The sequence below is a fragment of the Lonchura striata genome, chromosome 2, assembly GCF_046129695.1.
Source record: "Lonchura striata isolate bLonStr1 chromosome 2, bLonStr1.mat, whole genome shotgun sequence".
Lineage (NCBI taxonomy): Eukaryota > Metazoa > Chordata > Aves > Passeriformes > Estrildidae > Lonchura > Lonchura striata.
This window is the reverse complement of record NC_134604.1, coordinates 103,250,575-103,268,970: the sequence shown is the minus strand read 5'-3', so window position 1 is coordinate 103,268,970 and position 18,396 is coordinate 103,250,575. Positions and strand designations below refer to the sequence as shown.

The 18,396-nt window shown below is 40.5% G+C and overlaps 1 protein-coding gene across 1 annotated transcript in view; it reads left to right on the top strand.

The window, feature by feature from the left end:
• The window catches only part of LOC110483230 (uncharacterized), a 305,944-nt gene that overhangs the window by 226,701 nt on the left and 60,847 nt on the right, over positions 1 to 18,396 (top strand). The window lies entirely within an intron of this gene.

Here is an 18,396-nt window from a genome sequence, read left to right as displayed (position 1 = left end):
CTGATCCCTGCCTGCTTGGAGAATTTCTCTATATTCCTCTCATGCTACCTGACCTTGCTTCCATCCTCTGTAGGCTTCATTTCTGTGTTTGAGTTTGTCCAGCAGTTCATCCACAAAGACTTCCTGGCATTTTTGCCTGTCTTTCTCTTTGTTGGAAAGCATTGCTACTGAGCTTGGAAAATCAAAGATCAAAGGTGATCTTTGAACATTAGCCAGCTTACTAGTGCTCCTCTTCCCTTCAGGGTTGATAATTTACCAAGCAGATCCCTGAAGAGGCCAAAGTTTGCCCTCCTGAAGTCCAGGGCACTGAGCTGGCTGTGCACCCTCCTCGCAGCCCTAAGGATCTCCAACTCCACCATCCCCTGGTCACTGCAGCCCAGGCTTCCCCTGAGCCTCACATTCCTCACCAGCCCCTCATCTGTGACCACAAGGTCCAGCAGAGCACAGCACCTCTCCTCAATGGCTCCTCTGTCATTTGGAGTAGGAAACCTCCTGGATTGCCTGTGCCCTGCTGTGTTGTGCTTCCAGCAGATATTGGGCTTCTTGAAGTGCCCCTTGGGGACCAGGACTTGTGAATGGGAGGCTGCTCCTCCCTGTCTATTGAGGGCTTCATCTGTTCAGAACTCCTGGTAGGGCAGCCTGTCCATTACCGTGTTACCTGTCCCTGCCCTCCCTTTATTCCTGCCCTGAGCTCTCAGTCAGCTCCTCATCCACCTGCAGGCAGAGCTCCTCATTTACACAGATGGAGACACCTCCTCCTGGTCTCCCTGCCTCTGCTTCCTGAAATTCCTGCATCCTTCCACTGGAACACTCCCATCCCAGGACCATCCCACCACATCTCCGTGGTGCCAGTGGGATCACAGCCTTGCAGAGCTGTGCACAGATCTGGCTCATCTTGTTAACCCCTGTGTTTTGTGCATTTGAATAGAGACATTTAAAATGGACTCTCATCAGGGCAGCAAGGCTGGTGAAGGGTCTGGAGAGTGAGTCATGAGAGAAGGGGCTGAGGGAGCTGGGGGGGTTAAACCTGGAAAAAGGGATGCTCTCTAAATCTCCCTGAAAGGACATTGTAGCCAGGCAGGGATTGTTGTCCCAGGCAGAATAAGAGGAAATGGCTGCAAGCTGCAGCAGAGGATGCTCAGACAAACATCAGGAAAAATTTCTTCCCTGAAAGGGTGGTTAAACATTGGAATGGGCTGCTCAAGGTAATGGTGGAGCCACCACCCCTGGAAGTGTTCAAGAGATGACTGGATGTAGCACTTGGTGCTATGGTTGATCAGGTGGTGTTTGGTCAAAGGTTGGAACACAATGATCTGGGGGTCTTTTCCAAAATTAATGAAGGTGGCTTACTGGGTGCAGTGGCTGCTGCAATTCCTCAGTGCTGCTCTTCAGGTGCTCTCCTGATGACCTGTCAATCCCCTCCAGGCTCTGGGCGTTTCTTGCTGGCCCTGGTGTCAAACTAGTGTGATTGGGATGGACTGAGGCTTCTTCTCCCCAGCTACTGTAGTTTAAGCCTCTTCCCCAGACCAGCAAGCCTGTGACCAAAGATTTTCCCCTTCTCTGATAGATGGGCCCTATCACTCCTCAGGCTTCTCAGAGTCCCGTTATCCAAGCAGCCAAATCCCTGGTTGTGGCACCAGTCCTGTGGCCATTTGGTGATTTGCCAGATTTGACTGTCCCTTTCAAAGCCCTTCCATTTGACTTTTGGGAGGACAGATGAAAAAGATATCTGTGTTCCAGATGTCCTCACCACTGCTCACATGACTCTGTAATCCTTGATGCTCTTCAAATATTTTATTTCAGATCAATCTTAGGTTTCAATTTGTAATATTTGGCAGACTGCGCAAGCAGCAGACATGGCTGATTCTTTTTTTATTCTTTTCATCTCACCCTTTAATCTTTTCATATATTATACACAGATAGTTAATGGTCTTGCTGCTACAGGTCTCATGGGATCCTACATTCAAAATACCTCTCTGGAACATGTATTCAAAACAACCATTTGAAATACTTATGAAAGCACCATGCTTAAATTCGCTTTTTGTATGTAACCTGATATAACCATAAAAAAAACTAGGGAAAATTTTTCAGTTCTGATACTTTTTCTGGTGTATCACTATATTGTAGTCTCAAGGGACCCAGTTTCAAGAAGTGATAGATCCTTTTAAGATATCATTATCTGATGTTGAATACTTTAGATTGCAGCATTACTGAGATATGACTTCTAACAATGATAAATAAGAATCCAAACCAATTACATACATAGACATACTGGGAACATGTGTAATTTATAAATCTCTTCAAATACACTTTAACTGCATGACACAAACCTTGAAAAAAGTTATAGCATTACTTTAGCATATCCTTTCTTCATGAACAGTTTAAATAGTACATATTACTAACATGAATTATAACCCTACTAGTATGTATTTTTCTATATTTATAGGTGTATGATCTGAAAAAGTATGATCTTGAAGCAGTCTTCCACAGGGAAGACAAGATGAGATGAGCATAAATCAGAATTGCATTCTTTACTTCAAAGTCTAATTGATTAAGTTTTTATTATGGGATTAATTGTCTATTCTGAAGCTTTCATTTTGGTTTATAATTCTAAAGACTCAACATTACTAAAAATTAAAAAAAAAAAAAAAGGGACTATTCTGTTCCCTGGGAAAAAAAAAAAAAAAAAGGCACTGCAATAATCCCAAGAGATGGAGATTTAAGTCCTTCTTACCTAACTTCAGCTACCTAAAAGTGAGGCACCTGGGCTAAACCAGCTCTGTTCCCTGCTTAGCCAGGGAGATGGACATCCCTAAGGCAGTAACCAGCTTCAGGGTCCACCTGAGCACAGTTTGGTCACCTTCTCTCCTAGCAGATGTGAAGACAGTCCAAATAACTACACAGAGCTAAGATATGGATTTTGCAGGACTACATTTATATAAGAGAAATCTGACTCAGACATAAAGACTGGTTGATTATTGTACTATTAATTAACTGTAAATACAGTTTTAACAGCTGCATAAAACTGAAAGTCTTCTGAATATCTCATTGAGTATAATTAAACTCTCCATTATGAATATAACTTATTAGGAAGCCAAACTTAAATTTCAAGCCTGAAGGAACTCTTATCCCCGGCCCAAGTGTGGTGAATTCTAATAATTCTTCCACATTTTAGTATACTGAAGAAATTAAAAATAATTTGCTGTCTACTTGCTTTCTGCACTCTGAATGCAACTCATAAATGAATTGACAGCAGACATTAAAGGAGTTCTATCTAAATTATTAGATTCAAATTAATATGATCTATAGACAAAAAAAGATTAAAACTTAGAAGGTCAAGAGGAATCCTAACCCTATGAGAAAGGAAAAATAATTGTGATGAATAGAAGAATAAACATTTCTGGATGTATCAGAAGTATTTCAAACAGTTTTTGAGAAATCCTGATAATTATAGAGTTTTTGAATGTGTGGGAACATTAAATCACATACCAATCCAGTTCAGTGACTGGAGTACATTTCATTAGCTCTCCAGCCATTTATGAGGTTGTTTAGCTACTACAAACAAAATCTAACAATCTAATTTATCAAGCTTCTGTTTGTGGAAATTAAAACCAATAAAAAATTATTTGATCTAGTTTTATATATCCATCTTCATGGTGCCACCAGGGAACGAGACAAGGGGGGATGGTAGCTGAGAGTGCAGAGGCACCAGCACAGCACAGAGCCCAGCAGGGCAGCATGGTGCTGCTCACAGGCTTGGAGACTCTTCTCCCCTGAGCTTTGCTTTGGGCTCCCCCAGGGCAGGCAGGTCAGCAGGGCAGAGCAGGTGGTGGCTGGTGACAGCCACAGTGCTTTGCCTTCCTGGATTCACGCTGGGTGTTCACCAAACATAAATAATGCTCTTGCCTCACAGTCATTAGGGCACTGTAAAAGCATTTGGTGTTTCCCCCTGCAGTGCTTGTGCTTTAACTGCAAATAACTGACAGCAGCAATTTTGTTCCTCAGTACAGCTCTAACTTGATAGAGGGTCCCTTGGACTGGTATGTCATTACTACTGCCAGCACATTGCAGAAAAAAAAGTCTTTATTGGATGTTTCATGGCAGTTTGACTTTAGCTGAGCTTTTTCAGGTCCTCTTATGAAGGCTGCTGAGAGGGGCTGTCTGAAACCCTCAGGAACTTTGCAGCTACTTTGCAGTGGAGCCACAGTTTCAGTGCTTTACATGCAAGGAACTTACAGAAACACAGAAGAAAAATGGGAGCTCCCCTCCTCACCAAAACAAGAATAACCCTGAACACAGCCTCTTTGCAACAGGGTTTCTCCAGCCTTGGAAGGCACTATAATTCAAAGCTGCCATCCAGCTTTTCCCAATCACAAAGTTACCTGCTAATTCTCAGATTTTGAAAGTATTTGCTCTAGATCTAAAGCAGCCCTTCAACATATCCCAACAGATGGCATACTTGCCATGGGCTCTAGTACACAGGATAATTTTATATCCTCTGACCAGTCATCTTCTGGTTTATAGCCCAGCTCTTCCATCCCTTGTGCTCCCACTCAGCTGCATTTCCAGAATAATGCTTCATCTTAGAAGGAGGGGTCCCCAAAAAGCAAAACTCTCATCAACAAGTGCTGAAAGGGTTTCATGTACAGAGGTGTCTTTGTTGTGATTTGGATACAATTGCTTGCATCTGCTGACCAAATGCTAGGAAAGGGCTTATCAAAAACAGATCATTCTGGTTTATCCCTAAGATTACTTTCTATTCTACTCCCCCAAAGAATGTACATTTCAATGGTGTCCTTGGAGTGTAGTGTTGAGTTGTTGGTGAACCAGAGCTGCATGTGTTTCATGCACAGGTGTTATTTGAGAACTGCAGAACAAGTGATTTGTTTGCTTCTGATGTTGCTGCTGACTATTGGTTACTGGGGTCAGTGTCACTGCGAGTCTCACTAAATGTTTGAGCTCACTTTTGCTTCATGAGCAGTCTTCCATGCCTTCCAGTCTGAAGCAGAGAGGCTCTGGACACCCTGCTGCTCCTGGATCACACCCTGGGCAGCTCAATCCTAGCAACAAGTCCCCTTGCTCAGGAGCATATGTGCCTGGGATTGTCTCTTTCCATCAGATCCAACTACAGTTTGATCAAATAATGATGGCTTTTGTCCTCACCTCAGCTTGGCCTGTTTCTTGATGGGGCAGAGGAGCATCCTCCAGGAGATTCTCTTGTCCTGGGGAAGGTTGGAGATCAAAGTTCTTTGTTTCCCCAGTTAGTGCTCTAACTTCCACACTAGTGTGTAAAGTGTAGGATGAATTTTGGAATGAAAATGGCCCTATCCCTATATGCTACATTTGTGCTGGGCTTGAGGCTATCACATGCTTCAAAGCCACCCCTCAAGGAATGCAGACAGAACCCACCCAGTGCTCTGCTTCAGCTCGCAGTGGCCAAAGTTGCAGCAATTTTATAGATACGATCAGAAAATTGGAAGAGATGGGGCCAGAAATATCTCCAGGCTACATTTCCTGCACTGTTCAGGATCACTTTTGGTTTTGTAAGTGGGGAGGAAAGAATTCCTGCATGTTGTATATGACACATATTCCTCCTTTACAGGACACGACATGAAAATGTCAGGCCAGAAATATTTTAAAAAATGTCAATCAAATGTTCACCTTCCTCAGTGCTATCAAAGCATCCAAGAAATACTTTAATAGTTGAATGCTTTGTGGCAGGAAGAGCTGCAGGAGGCAAAAAAATGGAAGTTTTTAAAAGTTATTCATGGGTCCATTTATCATAAATAAGACAAATTTACATGTTCTCAGGGTACCCAGCCTGAGCAGTGTGCAAGACACCGTTTAAATAGATCTCTGCTAGTTTTCAAAAAATTTAAACTGCTGTTCCTGAGATGAAAGGTCTTATTTATAAACACAGCTTCCCACATTAAAAATGGAAATGCCAGGCCAATATGTCATATTAAATTTAGCAGCAGTAATGCTCAGACATGGCCAATCCATCTAATTTGAAGCCAATGAAGAATTATTTTAATTCCAAGCTCATTTAGATTTTATCTAAACAGAAATGTTTATTTTTCAAAGGGTATGAAACACATTACACTAATACTGCCAAACTCATTACTTGGAGGCAGGACTAAAACTTTTAGTCATTAGGCAAAAGTCCACTTCTTTCTGGCATTTTAGCAGTTTTCTGGGTTCGAATTCAAGGCAGTGATCACATTTGCATTTTTGTTGGCAGCAGATAGTCAGGGAAGTTACCCCACATCATTAATGAGAGTTTTTATTATCTTTCATATGCAGGAGACTTCCCTGGTTTAAAAATGATCTGATGATGCTCAGACTGGGATGGACCTGATTATTGTTTTAGTAGTAGTAGTAGTAGTAACTGTGAGAATGAAAAGTGACCTGCTTTCCCCATGTTTAATTTGGAGCAGAAACCCCTGCACACCATCTCTGTGCTGGCGAGGCACAGAGAGGAATGTGGGGACCACAGCATCCATCAGAGCTGGAGCACAGGGAAATTCAGCACAGAGGCACATTCTCTTTGACTGTATTCCCCCCAGACTGCTTTGTTCTGGTGCTTCCAATGTTTTATAAAGGCCTCCTTCTCTGTCTCTGGGAAACATCTGTGTGAGGCACATCTGCCTCCTGATCTCTGGCAAACACTGTGACAAGGGGAATCGTCTTGGCATCCAGCAAGTGCCACCTCATTTGTCACCATGGTGCCTGTGCTGCCCTCACAGTTCCTTCTGTTTCATTTTCTCTGACCCTTGGCTCTGTATAAGTTCATAAAAAAGGGATTTTTCTTCACAGATTCTCCAATTCTCTTTATTTTTGAGGTTTATTTTTGAGATTGGGCTCTGTTCTATGTAAAAGTAAGGGCTCAAGGAGAAAGATTAGCAATGTATGACTTTATAAAATACTTTCTTTAGCTTTTCCAGTTTGTTTGACTGGTGATTCCTGCTCCTTCTGTCTCTCATGATTTACCTTCATTAAATGCTCTGATCCATGCTTTAAAGACTTCCATACAGGCTTCCTTCCTCTCTAAACAATGCATCTCTCTGCACCAAATGAAGGCAGGAAAGAAAAGTATCCCAAGGTACAGTGTGAGGAAAGTGTGCAAGTGCAACCCAGACAGAGGAAAGGATTAATTCAAGCCTGAAAGGTCTCTGTAAGCTGGGAAGGTGTGCTGGGAAGGTGTTTAGCACAGATAAGGATAGGAGACCCAGGGAGACAAAGCCTGAAGTTAGGAGGATTTATAAAAAAGATGCCAGACAAAATAGTAAATAGGGATTAGACTGAACAATGCAGTATCTGTTAGAGAGGTGTGGTAGGGGAGCCCTGGTGCTGAGATCAGGGAAGCTGCAGAGAGGCTGAGGAGGAATGGAGGCAGTCACAGCAGTGCCTGCAAAGAGTGGGAGGTGCTGAGACCAAGAGAAAAGTTGGGCTGTGAGTCCAGGTCCCTGATCTACCAGCAAGCAGTGAACAAGGGTTAATTACATAAAAATTTGAAAAGTCTTGTTGTTTTCTATCCCTTCAAAGAGAGTCCACTGTTTACACTTGAATCCACTGATGGGCAGGATTTTTTTCAAAGACAGGAATGAAAAACAGATTTTAAAAATCCAAATTCTGTCTCACAAACATTTCCAAAAAAAGAGAAAACTTTGAAAAGGTAGTCTGATGAGCTAAAAGTCTTGCTGTTTATACTCAGATTGAAGAAAGTCTGTCTGGAAGCTTCTTTCTTTCTTATGCTATTTTTGCATTTTACTTGGAAGCCCTTAGGGTCTCAAACAGAAGTAGTATGCAAGAGAAAATGAAAAATGTATCTGAATATATCTGTTATAAAAACAACAGGAATGCAGGAAAAAAAGGTACCTCTGGCTAAGAGAATATGGAAAAAATGAGGAGGAAGGCTACAGGGAGCTCTTTGAAAGGAATGGTACTGCTGTTCTCTGGAGCCCTGGGAGAGGGAGCTCTCTATTTCTCTGGAATGAAACAAAGAGAATTGCAAATATCATGAAAACCCTTAATTATACTGTCCAGAGAGTTGTACCTCCATTTTAAGGTTTTTAACTGTCCACAAAATATAATTTTTAAAAGACAGTAAGACAAAGAAAATTAAAATCCTTAATTGCACAAGAATAAGTTTCAACATTAACTTTAAGTCTTTTCCCTTATTTCTCCTGATTTCCACACAGAGGTTTATGTTCCTACATATTTTTGCTTATGTTTTATCTCCTAACATTAAAAAATAAAGTTTAGTAAGTTGCAAAGGGTTTTTGTTCCAGTTTAGAATATGATTCAGGACTCAGCAATTTCAGGTTCTCTCCAGTACAGGTCTTTTCCTTGATACAGCAAAATTTCTAGGGTGAGATCTAAAATCACTATTTTCACACCAAGCATGACTTAGAGCTAGCACACCTTGCTCCAACAGTATGATCCAAGAAAGCCCAGCTCACCCTTCTTAAGGCACCTAATGGTGATCTCCTAGTTTTCCATAGCAAGCTCATTTACCTAGAGCTTTACTATTGCATGCCCTGACAAATGTCACCATCTTGGGTGCACTTAACTAAAAGCCCACCTACATATTTGACAGGTGCCCCCACCAGAGGTTCCTGAAGAGCCTGGCTCACTTGGCATACTCAAATGACATCTCAGCAGCACTGGCAGCCTCCTGTTCACTCAGAGGAAGAGTGGGACTCAGAGGCAATGGATACCTTTATTTTGTGTTAGGTTTGCTACAAATGCACCTTCTTAGAAACCAGGTGATACAAATTCTTATTTATCCTGGCCTTGGAAAGGATTGAGACCTACATTTGGAATATCTAATTTGCTACTGGTATAGATTAGATATGCTTCTACAGTGAAAAAGAAGCCCCACTCCTCCCTCCACAGGTAAAAAAGTTCAGGGTGGAATCTATTCTGCAGAGGACCAAAAAACCAGAGGGGTCTTCTCTGATATGCTTAGAACCATGAAAGCCTTGGAGGCAATTTCTGGCCTTCAGTCCCACCTGGCAGAGTCACCTGGGACTGGGAGACAGGAAAATTCCATCTCTTGTTGTGGCGGTCCTGAGCCTATTTGCACATACTCATTCGAGACAGTTCTCAGGATAACTCCCACATTTGAAAGTCAGCCTCACAATTTCCAGCAGCAGCCTTCTCTTAGTTTTCCTTTTGGACTGGTTTAAGCATCTCCTTGCTTGGTCAGATGGGTGTTGTGGATGTCATGAGAGCAAGAAGCAGGAAGGAAATTCATCCTTAGCAGGGCTGGCAGAGCATCACTGACTCCTGGCCTGGGCTACTGAAGTTGAGGGTTTGCATCACTGAGCATCACAGCACTGAGACCTTTCCTGCAGCTGCTTCAACTCTGTATTCAGCAGCCATTAAATCTTCATGAATACACAGTAAGCATAAATCTACATGCTTTTATTTCCTCAAGTTCTTCAAAAGTATTGTCATGAAACACAGTATGATGGAGTTGCATTTGCCTAGTGGTTTAACAACAATAAAAAAAGATATTCAGGAGATCTGTTATATACCTGAACTGCTATAATTTGCTTAGTGATACATCCCCTTATTGTTTGCTCAGCTTCTATATGAGTTTAATTTCAAATTGACATTTGGTCTTCTGTCTTTTTGTGGAAAAGCAACCAGAATAGTATTTAATTACAATTTTTCTTTTTAAGTTATCATTTTAAAAATAGACCAGAGTTGAGTTCTGCAGTACTTTTAAAATAAAATAATGGTTTCACAAAATCATGTTAGCTTGAAGAAAACATTAATATTGTCATGTTAGTGTTTGCTCTGTGACATAATTAGGTTCCCAAAAACTTCTATAATTTATTATCTGTGGCAAGAGAGAAGAAAGATCCCCTCCGATTACATGCCTGATAATGTTGTTAGCATTTCTGTTTCTCTCTCCAGAGGCTTAGGGTCCTTTTTTTGTAGGCGTAGAGAGGAACAAAATATTCACAAAATGGGTGAGGAAATTATTTTACATTTGCAATTATTGTGTCCTTATATTAATCACTTCCTCAAATAAATTTCTTACAAAAAAAACCCCAAAGCTTTCTTATATGCACATGGCTTTTTTTTACAGTTACTGTTTCTAGGGTCCCATGTTAATGCTTTTTCAAACCCTACTGCTTCATTGGTAATAGATTTTCTCACTTTGTCAAGTTATCTGACAGACAGTAGATAGCCAGTGATAAACTAACATACATATATGCTAGACAGGTGCTTGTCTGTGATTGAATTACCATTATCTGCATTTAAACTCTGTTTTAGCACTATAAAAGTACACAAGAAGAAAACAATCAACACTTACAGAACCTGAGATACAAAAGTTTACAATGGATTCTCAGTCCAAGCATCTTCCTGAGCTGACAGCTAATTTTGCTTGTCTAGCTGATAAATATGGGAATTCATCTGTGATTTCAGGTGACTCCAAAGGTGCCTCAGCTGAGTTCCTCACTAGGGAGTAGCTGCTCAGATGATCTGGGGCTATGAGAAAACATATTGTTAATGACAAAAACCTGTTGCTGGAAATCTTAAATAAGTGTCTCAGAAAAATATTCCTTTGGCAATTTCCTTCAGCAACCCGAGATCCTTAAAATCACAGGTCTCATGTTTTCTACAGTCCTGGTGATCCTCACCCAGAGCTTTTCCTTACCCATTCCTGTCTGCTTCTAGTCCAGCCCACTCCTGGAAAATATTGTTTCTTACCATGAAAAGGGTCTGTTTCTAGAACATTCTTATGTCTTGCTATCCCAGAAGGCAATAAAAGTACTTGCTAAAAGTACTGAGACTCTCAGACCAACAAACAAAATGCTTTTTTAAAACACTGATGTGAGGGAGGGGATAATTTGGAACATCGGAGCTTGCCCTGTAAGAAGCACCCTTCTTGTTCTTTACCAGAGGTCCTTGTCTCCCTTCAGCTTTCCCACTGTACATGTCCAAGATCCACTCTTTTAAAGAGACTTCTGAGGAATCTTTAAGAGTCTTGTAACTTTCTCACTGACAATTGTTGGTCAAGAGCCAACACTCTTACTGTTATTCACAGTGTGAATTCATCAGAGAGGCTTTAAGAACACTTGTATGTTTTATGCTTCATTTTTTAAATTTAAATTTGTCTTACCTTTTGTACTTTTTTCACCACCACTTTCTCTTCTGTCACTTGTCAGTGTGTAAAGCTGTTTCAATCACTTTGTAGTGTATTTATCTGTTGCAGTGATAAAAGGATACACTCCCATCCTTTCAAACTGTCACCTGCTTAAAAGAAATGTCAACAGTGCCAAAATCCATGATGCTCATCGCATTCACACTTCAGAGGTACAATTAAATGGCTAGATCAACACCCACGTGGGTCCATTTTTTTCATGCATTACAGCTAAATGAATTTGAATGTTGCAAATGGAAAATGCCTCTTACCAAGCACTTAACATAATCTCTTTCTGTTACCTTAGACACCCAGAGAGAGCACAGATTATCTCTGAAGTATATGCTGAAGGTCCAGGGAAATGTCAGCCACAAGAGCCACAGAATGGGTTTTCCTACCAGTGCACAGAGGCAATTCTCAGCACAGCTGTTCTGGGAGACTTGGGGAAGGATGGAGCTGGATTTCAGAAGTCCAGAGAGAAATACCTCAAGGTGCTGTTCTGAATCCAAAATGGGCCTCCTAAGCCCTAATACTCTTTCAGTGAGTGATTCACACAGAGCCCCAGAGGTGGTTGCTCCTTGACAAAATCCATGGTGCCATGTGTCACTTCTGACAGAAGAACAGCCATCTCCATAAGCTTCATTTGAAAATGGCAGGAAATTATTTTATGGGGATGGCAGAGTGTTCCAGCTGCTGCAGTTTAGACAAGTCACCTTCAGCACACTTGGTATGCCAACCTGAACGGGCAGTAAAAAGAAAGTGGATGATGGAGCACTGCTAATTTGCAAAACACTTAACCTGTATGCAATTATCATATATAGTGCCTCTAGCAGATCAGCTCTGCCACTCTCTGCTCTTACAAAACAGCAGACCCATGCTGGGGATCACCGTAGGGCTACAGCTTCATGCAACTGGATTAAAAATGTAGGATGCTGTGTAATTTTCCACAAACCTACTTATTTAATTGATGCTGCCAGAAAAGGCAGTACTCCTAATTTCCTGAAGAAGTTAGGGAATCACAAAACAACAACAAAAAGATAATTTCCTTTCTAGACAAAGGTGATTTGTGCAAATATTAAGGGTGAATGGGTAGCACTGAGTTTTTTTCTGTCATTTTTGTTCACAGCAGGAACCAAAGGTCATTAACTACAGATAGAATATACTTCCTATTGCTCAACCAAGATTACTAATAGATCAGAAACTGCAAGGGTTCAGAAAGTTATAATGGTTTGACATTTCTATAAATCTGTTCACTACAGTGGCTGCTTAAAGGAAGAACAAGTGGACTACCTGAACAATAAATAAGTGGGGTTTGTTTATTTATTATTTGCATCAAAACAAATCATATAGAAATTAGGCATTAGTTCGTTTTCTGCTTTTATAGAGTGGTTAAAGACTGTGCCCTCTGGCATTTTTGTTGTATTTCTGGTTTCTCAAATGTTCTGGTTTTCAGTGCTTTCTCTGTATACTAAAAATATGTAAGTGCAAGACACTTGTCTTAGCTCAAAGTATCCAATATGGGATTTTTTAAATTATGAAAAGGTTTATGAGAACTAGCCGTTCCTTTTTCATTGCCCATCTGAACTACCTACAGGTCTTTCTTCTTTGCTGCCCATCAGCAGCCATTCTGGGAGAGCTAAGAAAATTACAGGTGCACTTTGGGTTCAGCTGCAGTAGACAACACCATCCTTGTAAGTGCTGAGAAATGTCAGGAGCTGTATTAACTAACTCCTTTGCAGGGGCTCAGTCTCAAACTGAGCACCTCCCACAGTGCAGGCGGTGCCCATTTCCGTGTTTCCCTGGAGAAAAGGAATGTATTTCCAGAGTCTGCTGTAACATGGATACTGAGGGAACTGCAGCTCTGAGGACTGTTTTGTGAGGTTTCATCCAACTGCAACAAGTCTCCCCATCTCCATTACAATCGCACACAAAAAGAAACAACCAACCAACAAAAAAAAGAATTTTGGCTTATAATTTTTCGTGCCCACAAAGTTCTTGGCCAGGTGCAAACCTGCCCCACAGCTGACATCTCCTCATCCCATATGTGGAGGGAATGGGAGTGCAGAGCCCCCTGAACAGCAAAGGGCTGGCCAGGTGCAGACAGGTCTGCCACACATCACAGATTTAACCAATATCCCCCAGCTCCTCAATTCACACAGTTTCCTTGTGCCTGGGGGTTGGCCTCTATTTTAAATTTTTTTCTATTACAAATTCTGTTGCTCCAAGCATTTCTTACAATGGCCTCAGACCTGACACAAGGAAAACTGTTTTCTGCATGGTGATAAAGTGATGCCCCTGAGGGAAACATGGTGATATTGCTCCTCCCTCTGTCAAAGAGATTCTGGGCATAAGGTATATCCTTTGCACCAAAAATAAAAACTGCTGCAAGTTCAATCACCAGAAATGTCATTTATACCAGGGAGGATAGCCTGCAGATGTTCAGGGGTCCTGTGTGAATCTTTTACTTGTTTGTTCTTGTTCCTCATTGTACTGATGAGACACAAATATTTGAGCCTTGCAGGCTGGAGGGCTTGGGAATCATCATTAAACAGGCATGAGAAAAAGTGGTACCTGTGCCAGGTAATCATACTCGGGCTGAGCCTGGAGATCCCACCACAGCTATTGAACATACAGAAGCATTTGGCAGCAGATTCTCAGGGTTTCACCAGAGGACTTGTGCTGCTTCAGCCATGTGTAACTGCATTTGTCTCCGTGATAAAAAACTTATATTCTCTCATGTATGCTTGAATGTTCATGTATTTATTTTCTTTCATAAGCTCCTTTGGCTGGTACATGACACCAAGGAAATGAGGGGGGATTATTCATTCCCACAACCCAGAATGGGAACTGAAGTACTGAGTGGGTGCTTTTGTGAGAGGGTGCATTGAGTTCAAGGTCAGCTCATACATGTGAATCCCTTATCAGAGAATGGGAGCCCTGTCTGCTTCAATGTCATAAGTCTAAAATGTTTTCCTCCCTATTTTTTAAGCACTGCTATGTACCATTTGGTTTTATTTCTGTCATGCAGCTTATGAATTTTGAAGACTTCAAACAGAAGAAAATTGGCTCTTCTGCCAGTTTTGTATCAGTGCTGTGTGCCTGGCTAGACCACTTCTATTTGAAATTGAGGATAAGCCCACATGGGCTTCAGCACAGCCCTCTCTGTGGCTTGTCTGCAGCTATCTGTCTTGGAGTACCAATCTGGAAAAGAGTCTGTGTCTATAGATTTTCTTTTGTGCTTTCCAAGTCATCTTTTGGAGCACTAAGTGTTGTGAAAACCTCTTTGCTTGGTAAAAGGACTGATCTCTTGGTGCCTCACATTTTTATGTGAAGAGATGGAAACTGGTGATTTAATCTCTAGTCTAGCAGATGAATATCTAGGGAAAAAAAACATTGGACTGTAGCAGATCTCTAGCAGAATACCAGATGCTGTTACTGCAAACTCAAAAAACATGTCAGGCTGGCCATGACTGCTTTGCAGCTTTCCTAGTCAGGGGATCAGCTCTGACCCCTGGTCACCACAGGGGCATTTCTTCTGGTGCTGACTTCAGTAGTTACAAACCCAGCACCACTCTGAGGGTGCTCATTCAGTGCCAAGATCAGAAAGGGACTTGCATGGCAAAAGAGATCCACCTTGTGAGCCTCCCTCATGACAAAGGCCTCACAAATCCAACTGACATTAAAGGAAGGTGTAAGCACAAGCTGGAGTGAAACAAAAGTATGTGGCGGGAGAAGATATACTGGGCAGGACAAAAGTTAGCAGTAAATCAGTAACAACAGTCACCTGGAATACTGTCAGGAAAAATTTGAAAAGTCAAAATCTATAGGCAGCAAGGAGTCAATCAGCTGATACCAGTAAAGACCATGTAGGACTGAGAAAGTGATGGCCAGTGAGTATCTCTTCAATGGTTTTGATCAAAGACTCTTATTCTTTACTCTTGGCCTACTTCTATCACTTTGCAGTCAAAGATGAAGAAGACAAGCAGAAAAGACAATTTTTTTTTTTTTATTTATCTCTTGTCCATGATTCCAGTAAACCTCCCAACAGCTGTCAGTTTTAATGGTGCAGAGATGAGGAAACACTTCCAAGGTGTTCTGAACATGCTCTGTTCAGACATGCCCTGAACTCTGGCTTCACTCTGCCATTACCTGCCTGGTGCAGTGTCTCCCTGCCTATGTTAACACTCAGATTTTATCACAGTGCCACCATATAACAATGCCATAAACATTTACACTAATTTTGAAGTCAAGAAAGGGCAATGGTAATTTGCCACTGCAATAATGTTTGTGAAGCATTCATGAAAAATGACAGGCAAGGAAACAAGAATAATTGGAGCTAATGGAGATAAAAATCCACAGTTATAAAGATATATGGCACTTAGGAAAATTGATTTAGTACCTCTAGTGGAAAGGAAAAGGGAGACCACATGATATCCAGTCATTCACAATCTACTTATCGTGAGTCTTCCTGATTGAATCGGTATCAGTACAAATCAGCAAAGTAATATAATTGATACCAACAGTGTTCTACTGATACTAAGTCAGTGTGAGATCAGAATCAGTCTGAAGATACGGATTTGAGTTACCTTGCCTCATGATTCTTGGTAACATATAAAATATTGCCAAGGAATTTTTAAATCTACACACGGCTAAAAGCAAGGTCAGATGTGCAGAATTTTGCACTTCCTGTATCTGGACCTTATAAACCAGCAAAGTTGCTATAGTATTTTCTGTAAGACAAGGAGTCACACTTCCAAGATTATCAGTTTGCTTTCCTTTGGAAAGTCTTTTACTTAGCATTCACTAAGAATCACCTCTGGTTGTTCTCTTTGTGTTTTTTTCTTTTGGGTTCTTTTTTTGTTTTGTTTTGGGGGGGTTTTTTGGGGTTTTTTTTGGGTTTTGTTTTTGTTTTTGTTTTTCTTAACAGAAACCCCCTGCACTTGATTTCCTAAGGTAAAGCTGGATTTCTTGACATACAACAGAAACTTAGAAAATATTTAATGTGGACATTGATGTTTAGGTATCTAATTAAGACATAAACCAGAATATAGTCTGAGAAATTTCCTAATAAATGTCCAGTTGATATCATATATATCAACTCACTTCTCCAGCCAGATTTTGCTAGTGGGAGCAGAACACTTTATGCCATGTTTGCCAAATTTCCATCATTAGATGCCTAAATGTAAATCTAGTTGTTTTGTTTCACATACTTGGACATTACGACTATTTACTTTTTATCCAGTCTTTTTTTAGTCTGGGTGTTGCTAAATATTACATCATACATAATTTGATATTTAACCTGTGATCATTGACTTAATTTATGTAACATATGGCTAAATTAGACAACTATTTCATAAGCAATGCTTTCCATATGGTGCAATGGCCAGGAGGTTGATAATTCAAACATTTTTTCATTACATTGAGGCATTCCCTCTGTCAGAATAGTTCTCCAGCCTTTTGCTGAAATTCCCTAAGGAGTAAGAAGAGAATTTATTGGCTAATAATAATGGATATCATGACTGGCATCCCTTGGGCATTAAAAATATGACACACACAACAAATTTCCTCCACTCAGAAAAAGAAAACTGTTTTGCCTAAGCACATTCACTTTGTAACTGCGTGAATTTGGGCATGCCCTTGTCATTTTTTGAGCAGGAATGGAGAATGCTATTGAGCTTGAAGTTCAACAAGAATTTTTTGCATGTGTATATCGCTTCTCCCATGGAATTTTCAAAAGATTGCACTTGATTTTGGTGATTCACAACAGAATTGTTTGTTTTGTTTTTGAAATGCTTCTCAGAAGATGTTTTTCTATGTCCTTTTTGCAAGAGAAATACATCTTAAATTAAATATGCCTTACAGGGAGATTTGCATCTGTAATGGTTTGTCTTCCACTTTCAGTGAGAGTAAAAAGGAGGTTGTGGTGAGATGGGGGTTGGTCTCTTCTCCCAAAGCACAAGCAATAGAACAAGAGGAGACAGCCTCACTTTGTGCTAGGGGAGGTGTAGTTTGGATATTAGGAAAAAATATCTTTATGCCAAGGGTTGCCAACAATAAAACAGGCTGCACAGGGAAATGGTTGAGTCACCATCCCTGGAGGTATTTAAAAGATAAGTATATGTGGCACTGAAAGACATGGTTTCATGGTGGACTTGACATTGTTAATTGTTGAACTCAATGATTTTAAAGATCTTTTCTATCCTAAATTATTCTGTGATTCTATTATCAGGATACGGATCTTGGTGGTAAGCAGCTTTTGAATACTTGCCCCCACCTCAATATTCTTCCTGTCCTTTCAGTTTTGATAAGAAACTACAGAATATAGCATTGCCAGTCTGCAAATACCTACTCAGAATATTTTTAAACTTCCCTAATAAGATAACCATTTCTCCAGCATTATAATTAGCTGATTTTCCTCCATAAGACATCTGTGCTGATGGAGGACATTGCTCTTTGCCTTAGCACTTTTGCGTAATACCCAAACAATGTCTTTCCATTAAGACTCTACTGCCCCAAATACAATTCTTTCCCAGAAAATTAGAAGACTTTAGAGGAGAAACACAGGTCACTAGGTGATTTAAAATCAATTTGTGCAACTTAAACTGCATGGAAACTTAAAAATCAATAAATTAATGGCATTCAAAGGTCAATTTTTAAACAGAAATTGGTATTAACCTATTCCTATGGTCATTGTCTGTGCATACAAGAAAGAATAACAGGTACAATAGCACTTGAAAAATGAAAGTGTTTATCTCTTTATGCAATGCAAATGTAATAACTTACCCAAAATGATTGATTAGCATGATGGAGCCCAGAGTGGGTGTCTAATAGATGATGGATATACAAAACTTGAAACTGAGAACAGTTTTCATGTTCATTTAACTCTTTCTTAAAGTGCTTAAAATGACTATTAAAAACTAAATCATGGGGAATTGTCAGGCCTTGGTTGAATGATTCTAACTCAACGCAGATTATCTGTCACTGGGATACAGGTTATTTGTTGAACTAATGATCTAAAACATGAGCTAATCAAATATAATATAAACCCAAAAGTGCTCATAAAAGAAGCTGATAGGTATATGACAGACAAGCCACTCTGTGGGAACAAAATAAGCATGACCAATGTGTACTAGGCATAAAGGGGGGTTGGCAGCACAATTTGTCATTGGATTTCTGTTTCTCACAGATATTCATAATTAATGGTAAGCCATTTTCTGCTCCTTCAGTCTCTGGAT